Source organism: Accipiter gentilis, unplaced genomic scaffold (assembly GCF_929443795.1).
Source record: "Accipiter gentilis unplaced genomic scaffold, bAccGen1.1, whole genome shotgun sequence".
NCBI classification, from domain to species: Eukaryota; Metazoa; Chordata; class Aves; order Accipitriformes; family Accipitridae; genus Astur; species Astur gentilis.
In genome coordinates, this window is record NW_026060823.1 from 687,299 (window position 1) to 695,730 (window position 8,432).

Genomic DNA, 8,432 nt, shown 5'->3' on the forward strand with positions numbered 1-8,432 from the left:
GCATCTGTTTGATGCTCAGCAGCCGTTGGTTCTGCTGGCCTTGAGTTTTCATGTGTTGATACTCATTAGAAAAAAAAACAAAACTTGAAAAAAATCCTATAAGGATTAAGCTATAAGATTGTTTCCGGGGGGGGGGAAGAAAAAAAAGGAAAACTAAATGGAAGATAGTTTTAGAGAAAGTAACGTTCATAGCACTTGGAGGTAACATAGCTGTCTGTAAACAGGATGCTTAAGGAAAAGATACTTGGTCTCTTTATGATTCTTTCTGTGGCCTTCTAACTGAAAAGTCTGACTGTGTGAACCCTGGTTATCTGTGTTACAGAAAACTGATCTGCTTTGCAAGCTGAGATTCTTCTGCAACAGAGCAAAGTAGGAGAGACATGGTCTTGTGGTTTGGGTTACTATCATGTAATTTACACAGACTGTGTAACAGCCAAATCTTTTTGTGATTTAAAAACTTCATTTAACTGCATAAAGGATGAATGTGCCCCATGAAGAGTTTCTTGTGTTCGTGCACATTGCCAGTGATTTACCGCTGAGAGAAGTCCTAGCAATTGTAAACAACTAGATAATTCATCAGAACATCACACATAAATATATCTCCAGTGATTTTTATATCACAGCTAGTCTAATGCATTAACTTTTTATCTGTGGAGCTCTTCCGTAATAATCTACTTCTCATTTTATGGGATAGACAATGAAGGAATTTCTTGAAATATCTAAAAGACAACATTGGATGACAAAAGGGGAGAGACAGAATGGGTTTTGAAGTGTCGATGCAGTATTACAGATTGTGTTGCCATTCATAGAGGAGAAGACTACTTTGGTTATGATACCAAAAGATTTCTCTTCCACATCTGTAAGCTACACTAATTATTTTACGCTTAGAAGCTTAAACGATCCCGAGAAGGTAATTTCAACCTCTTAATAAAGGCTACATGGCTAACATGATATTATTCACTTTGTGTGATTTAGGTTAACACATATCATTCTCAGTGAAAACTGTTGAATTAAAATTGGAAGACTACGTAAATTGTCAGAGGTTTCAGTTTGCAAGTCTACTGAAGCTTTTAAATGCCTGATTAATGTTTAAGCGCAGAAGAAAGCCTACTACTGAATTCAGGTGGGACCGTATTTCTGTGAAGCAGCACATCTGGTTTTAGTACCCCCCCATGCACCTTTGTACCCTCACCTACCCTCCCCACTATGTCCGTGTCTCCCCCATGCACACCCCCATCTCCTGCTCCAGCCCACTCCCTTCACCCACACGAGTTTTTAACCCATGTGAGTTGTTTCCCCCTGCGCCCCCTGCTCTCCTGTCTCCTGCCCTGCCTCCCTCCTTTCCCTCCTCCGTATTCCACACCACCACCCCCCATCATCCATCAGGCTCCAGACCCCTGGTGTGCTGCCTGCACCATGTTCTCTGTAATTTTTTTTCCTTCTTTTCCTTACAAGTTGTTGTTGTTTCTTTTTCATGATGATTAAACTGTTTTTGTTTCAAGCCACGAGTTTTCTCACTTTTGCCCTTTCCGCTTGTCTCCCCGTCCCGCTGGGGGCGGGGGAGCGAGTGAGCGGTCGCGTGGGCCTTCGTTGCCGGCTGGCGTTAAACCAGGACACGAGGTGAGTTGCAAGCCCTGCCTGGCTAATGCTGGAGGCTCTCTGTGTTCCTCCTGCCATCTCGACGGGCCGTCCTTGTTCTTCATCGCCGCTTTATAGCGAGCACCTCTCGCTCTGTAAGCGGCAGTACTGGGGCCGTGTTGCAGGCGGCAAAGGGCAATTGTGACGCTTGCTGGCAGGAGCGGCAAGGAGTGCGGAGCCACGCTCCTGTAGGGAGCAAAGATGGAACCTCGAGGGCTCTATGGTCCTCTGCTGAGGACATCTAATATCCCGACAGGCCTCTTTGCTTTCCCTGCCTCACGTCTGATTACTTTGCACGCCAGAGGGCAGGGCGGTAAGTAACACTGTGCAGCGTCTTTTCGATAAGAGACAAGCCCCGCGCAAGAAGCCTTGCGTGCGTGCAGGATTAGGAGAGCAGTGTTCTGATAGCACGGAGGTGCCCACCCCGACCGAGCCCCAGGGTCGCCGGGGTATCGCTAGCTTGCAGGTGGGCCGCTCGCATCTGGTGCGCTGGGCCGCGGCCTTTCCTGCCGAACAGAGCTGCCCCTCCGGCACGAAGCAGCTTTGGGTCTCTTGTGGCCTGCCTTCAGGCTGTCACCTGAACCAGGCGTTATTTTTTGTTGTAAATCTCTCGCCAGCGTCTGCTGCCTGGCTGCTGTCGCTCCTGCAACCCTGATGCCACATGCAGAGGGATACAGCAGACCCTGGGGCTTGCTGAGGTGCACCGCAGGGTCCGTATGCCGCACGGCCACATAGCGTGCGAGCGAGCGAGGCTCCGTGCCTAGGAAGCCTCGACTTGCAAGACCTGTGTTACTCCTAGGGGGAGGATGGCCGTGCTGCCGGAGTTACAGAAGAGGTGGGGAGCGGGAGAGGAGCAGAAAGAAGCATCTGAACTGGCAAATTCTCCTGGCAGTGCCAAGAACAAGAGCTGTGGTGAGCCCTGGGCCCTCGGGGCCCCGTCTCCCCTCTTCGGCGTTCTGGTCCCTCCCTGCCCCTCCCTCCCCTGGTCCCTTCTCTTTCCCACACCCCTGCCCATTTTTTCTTTTTTTTTTTTTTTTTTTTCTTTCCTCCCTTGTACCTCTGATACTGAAAAGCTGGTCAAAGAAACTCCCTAAGACTCGTTTCGGAGTTTTAGAAAGCGGGCATTCTTCATTGCAGTGCTGGATGCACGGGGGATAGTTTCACCTAGTGTGCATGCCACAGCTTTAGCACAAACAGGTTATATAGAATAACTAATTGCTTATTAATCAGATTAGTACACATATACATAAAAACGACGGCAACCGATTATCATAGTACTGCCTACATCCGATCATGCGCAATGAAGGATCCATTTGAGATGAAGGGCTGCTTTTGCGACCACCGACCTATTTGAAGTTCTTGCTGGCTGTCCTCGAAGTCTTTATTCTTGTCCTTGTTCTTTGATCTTGAAGCTTAATGCAGTTTCAATCACATGTGGTCAGTTTCAGCATTGTTCTCATTTAGCGTACAGGAACATCTAGTCATAAGAGCAAAGAACTGCAAAACTTATGAATAATTACTAGTTAGTCACTTCACTACACTTTTGTAATTATGTCCCCAGGTACCCTTTGTCTACTGTTTCAACAATAATGTTAATACATGATCATTTATCAAATCTCACTTATACAGTTATCTAACAGCAAACCAGTTTTCATCAGTCTACATTTTAAAGGAAGTGTTGCATTGTGAGCTGACCTGTTTAGCTCGAGTCCTAATTAGGGCAGCTGCTAGCCTCTCCCTTTGCTGGAATTCCTCTACTCATTTGGTGTTATTTTCTTAATATGCTGAAATACAGTTGTGATTTTAATTTTTCAGATGTGTTGTCATAAGGGTGTGGTGATGCTCAACAGATGCCCCATCCTGTGGGAAGCACCCCCTCCATGGGGCAGGCAGTGTGGATTATCTGGTGTTGGGTCAAGAACCCAGAGCGGAATTGCTGTTGCAGATTATCCCAGATGAGGTTACCTACTCTGGATTACCTGGGTGGAGCCCCTGGTGAAGGTAAACCTCATGCATGACCCCCCCCAGCCTGTGCATGTTCTTGTGCAGATATCTTACCACCGCAAACTAGCCATCTAACCCACCTTCCCTGTGAGTTTTTTCCCATGCCGATTGGTGGGGGCATCACCCCCTTCCCCCCACCCGCTGTGTATCCCTGAAGTTCCATGTTTTCTTGGTGTCATTTGTGGCTGCAGCCCCCCTCCCCCCCACCCCAAACCGCGGGGGTGTGGCTTCTGCTGACCCTTTCCTGCATGACTGCAGGGGGTGTTGTTGCCCCCCTGCCCTGCCCTGGCCTGTCCTTGTAGGGCATGGCTGCTGCCTGGTCCCCCCCATGTATTTCCATGGGGTTTTTTTGGTGTCTTTTGTGCTTTGGGGCTCTTGTACCTCTGTTAAGGGAGTCAGCTGGAGACATGCTCAGGGGGACTCTGCATCATTGGCTATTCACAGGAAATAATTTGTTTTGCAACCAGAGATATTTTGGAGACGGAATTCTTAAGGGATCTAATTCTGCTTTTTGATTCATTCCTATCCAGAAGGTAGTTCTGGTAGAAGTAAGGAGGTATGCACAGTCTTGCTAGAAATGAAGCATAACCCCAGAGTGTTTTGGCTTTTTTATAGGAAACTAAAGCACATCATTTTTGATAACAACATTGTCATTGCATTTAATGAGCTAGTTTCCTACCTAGTTTGGAAGGGCATCTATTGTTTTCTATCTAGGCCCCAGACAAATTAAGTTGAATTCCCTACCTGGTCCCATTGCTGATGCAATAGGTGTAGCTGTAGCACAGGAGCAGGTATCATCGTTGTCAGTAAGGGTGACTTTCTCTGTTCAGGGTCTCATTTGCTGTAAATTTAAGGCAGGTGAGAACAGTGCTGCTGCTCCTCCAGCTGACTTTATAGCTGCTGGTGGTTTGCCCTTCCCCTTTCCCAGGGGATTGTGCTAAGGGTGGTGGGTGGGGGCTCGGGGGTATTTGAGCCACAGGCTCTGCTGAGGGAGCTCATTGTGCTCCTGGGTTTCTCTGGTGTTGGTGCTCAGCTCTTCCTTGAGTGCTTTGCAGCTTTTGAGCTGGCTCAGCCCTTTGGGAAGAGGTGTCTGCCTGAGGTAAGAGCTTCAGGACCAGTCAAGGTTCAGCAGCATGTGTGGTAGAAAGTAACACTTTGTCCTGGGTTCAGCTGGGATAGAGTTAATTTTTACAGGAACCTGGGATGTGGGGGGCATAGCTGGGGCAGCTGACCTGAACTAGCCAAGGAGCTATTCCATACCATGTGATATCATGCTCAGTATATAAATGGGGATCGGGCCCGGGGAGCGCTCGACTTTCGGTGGGGGAAGTGGTGGAGCGTTGGGTTCCGGGTGGTGAGCAGTTGCACTGTGCATCACTCTTTTTGTTTACTCTTTCGTTAGTACCGTTGTTGTTGTTGTTGCAATTTTGTTTTTGTGTTGTCCCAGTAAACTGCCTTTATCTTAACCCTTGAGGTTCCTTTTTTTTTTTCCTTTTCTCTCCTCTGTCTCCTCCCTATCCCACCGGAGGGGGGCGGGAGGAGTGAGCGAGCGGCTGCGTGGTCCTTTGTTACCGGCTGGGCTGAAACCACGACACACTTGTATGCAGCTTTTTTTTTTCCCCCTTTCTTTTTTTCAGGTCAGTAATTTTGTTTCGAGTGTTCTGTTTCTCGAAATGAGCATTCAGTGATGGAGTTAAGTATTCTTTATTGCAGCGCTGGAAGAACGGAGGATCGCTCCTCCAAATGTGCTTTCTGGCTGGGACTAATTGTATAGGTTAAATACCTGCCTTACATACATATTCATAAAATTTCTGAGAAATAATATACATATTCATTGATTTTCCGAGAAGTCATTAGCATACGTAAATGTCCTTTATGCATGCGTGTTGAAGGTCTTCGGTGGTCTTCTGGAGTCCTCTGGTGGTCTTCCATAGTATTCCTCACTTGTCCGCTGTTTGAACTTTGTTGTACGAGTTTGCGCAGTACGATCCCCTTCTGGGCCCCACAAACAACTTCTCTGCTTATCACCTAGCTTTTGGCTCAGTCACCACAAGAGACAGAACATATTTTCTTATCAAACAGAATACCTCCTCAAAGAGGGCATGTTATTTTGTCTTATATTACAGACACAGGAATCTTGTGCTTTATGTCCTTGGCTTGTCTACGTAAATCAACTTACAGAGGCAGTTGTTAACCTTCTAACAAATTCCTGAGTCTTTTATTTAGCAATACACTGAGACTAAACATACGTTCTATTTCTACATCTACTAGGCCTAGTGTCAGTTTCTGCATCAGTTCAGGGGTAGAAAGATGGTTTAATAGTATGCATTGTTTGGGGGGTTTTTTTTGTTGTTTGGTTTTTTTTTTATTCTTCATGCATTGTGTTTTCCTGCAATTCCCAACTTTATTGAAGAAGGAACGTTGGGTTTTTAACAGTTCTGCTGTGTAAGTTGTTATGTCTCTTAACGGGACTGATGGTGACATTGTTTAGCAGGGGTTAGGGTGAGCATCTTGTATGTATTTGTATATGGAGTTTTAGTACTACTGATGAAAGCAGAAGGGCCGTGAGGCACAGTGCCCTTCAGGGTTTGGGGTGCCTTTCCTCATTGCCCACAGAATGCCACGTTGTCCTTAGAATCTTTGCAGCTGGTGGCAGGCCCCTCGTAGATTACAAGGCTTGGGACTTGACTTTCTTTTGTGGGCATGTAGCAGAGCTCAGAGTCTCTGGGGAGCTGTAGGTTAGGGGGTGCCCCCAGAATTTGGGATGTTGCTCAGAAGAGCGGCTCTTGAGGAGTAGCCACTGAAGGGGGTTCAGGAGTGCAGATTGAGGGCAGGAGGTGTCAGGAAGCAGTGGGGTTCCTTTCCTGACAGTTGAGGAGAAGAAAAGGGGTTTCTTAAGTTTTGGGACTGCTGGGGAAAGGGAGGAGGGTTCACCAGCCCTTCTCAGAGGAGTTTTGCAGTTGGATTTGAATGTCATAGAATCGTAGAATGGTTTGGGTTGGAAGGCACCATAAAGATCCTCTAGTTCCAGCCCTCCCCCACGGACGCCGTCCGCAAGACCAGGTTGCTGAAAGCCCCATCTGACTTGGCCTTGAATGCTTCCAGGGAGGGAGCATCCGCAGGTTCTCTGGGCAACGCGTTCCAGTGCCTCGCCACCCCTAGTGAGAAACGTCTTCCTAACGCCTAAACTAAATGTACCCTCCTTAGGACTAAAGCCGTTACCGCCTTGTCCTATGGCTGTACTCCCTTGTAAAAAGTCCCTCTGCAGGTTTCTTATAGGCACCCTTTACGTACCGTGAAGTCTGCTATAAGGTCTCCCGAAAAGCTGCATGCCGGTGAGCGGTCCGAGAAGGTGAGGCGGTCGTCGGCCGGGTCGGTGTTGAATAGCAAAGTATTGTGGGGCTGCTCGGTTCAGCCTTTACCTTCTGTTGTGGAGGTGCTGTGTGGGCTATCTTTGAATTGGATGAGCGTTTCAGGTGAGCTGTGGATTAGCGAGGAGGAGCGTGGGGCCGATGGCTTCTCACGAGTGCCACGCTAACGTGGTTTCTCTCGGTACCTTAGATACCACGAGTGATGATGGCTGCAGGGTCTGAGTCTGGAATGAGCGGGGAAGTGAACACGGTGGCACTTGTGAGGAGGGGGGAGTTGGGGAAGTAGTTGGCGTTGGCCAGCGGGATGCTTACTCCCTTTTCTGATTTGTTTGTGTTTGTTTTTTTCATTGCAGATGTTGAAGAGCAATGTTCCCCTTGAGGAACATCCCAGTTAGCCCGTGTGGTTTTGTGGAGGATGGATTTGGACCCTCAGCCCTCTGAAAGCTAAGTTGAGGGACCAGGCTGAGAGGAAGGGACAAAGCTGGGAATAGCAGGGAGGAGTTTTAAAGTTAGCGCAGGAGAGAGGGCTGTCCCAAAGCAGTCGCCTTTGCGCAGGAGAAGGGAGCGGGTTGCTTTTCAGCACGAGACCCGTGTGTGCCGGGCAGGGCAGTTCCAGCCCGTGTCCGCGGTGGCGTGTAGTTTGTGTAGTCTGTCTTGTGCGCTTAGACCTTCCTCGGGTCTCGATGTCCTTGTCGCGCTTTGCGCCAGAGGAGCGAGGCATGCGCTTCGGGTGCTGTCCCTAGGGTTTTGAATGCTCTTACTCATTGGCCCGGTGCCAATCGGGTGCTTCTTTTCTTGCGCTCGGAGCTCTAAAGCATGGATCGGTCTTGGCGGGTTCCGGTCAGTGCTCTATGGCAGCATTTTTTCAGCCTGCATCGGCAGCTCTGCTCTCTAGCCGTCCGTTTTCTCGGAGTGGGACTTCTTCCCCGCATCCTGACATCCTTAGGTCTCGACGCCAGGCTTCTGGCGCATCTGTCGTCTGGGTTTTGACAGTGCTGTCTTGTAACGGGCCGCTCCGTTTGACTCCTCTGGGTCTGCTGTGGAGCCTCCTGGCCTCGCGGTTGCGGCCCCGTAGGTCATCTTGCCCGACGGCGCCTCCCGTCCGGGGGTCATTCTTCTTGCTGAGAGTTTTCTCTCTCGTTGAATCACCTCGTTGGTGGCGTTCCACGTGGTGACGTTCTGCACACGGTGTGCTTGGCTTGGAGCTGCTCTGCCTGGGGGGGTGTGGAGTCAGGGGTAGGTGGAACAGCGATAAGAGTCTACGGGTGAAACGTTGATGTGCCTAGACCGTTTAGGCGAGGGTTGTACAGTCATCTCGGCTCGAGTAGCCATCAGCGGCCTGCGCGGATAGCCGTGCCGATAGTGTTTCACGGAGACAATTGGAGCCGTGTGGCAGGGGTTGTTGAGGGGCAGTGAAGC

General features: G+C 49.1%; 1 long non-coding RNA gene across 1 annotated transcript; it reads left to right on the forward strand.

Moving 5' to 3' along the window:
• The first annotated feature begins 1,514 nt into the window (after positions 1-1,514).
• LOC126036770 (uncharacterized) lies at positions 1,515-3,629 on the forward strand. Its single transcript, XR_007505360.1, has 3 exons — positions 1,515-2,348; positions 2,438-2,550; positions 3,454-3,629. It is a non-coding gene; the product is annotated as an uncharacterized LOC126036770 (long non-coding RNA).
• The last annotated feature ends 4,803 nt before the right edge of the window (positions 3,630-8,432 follow it).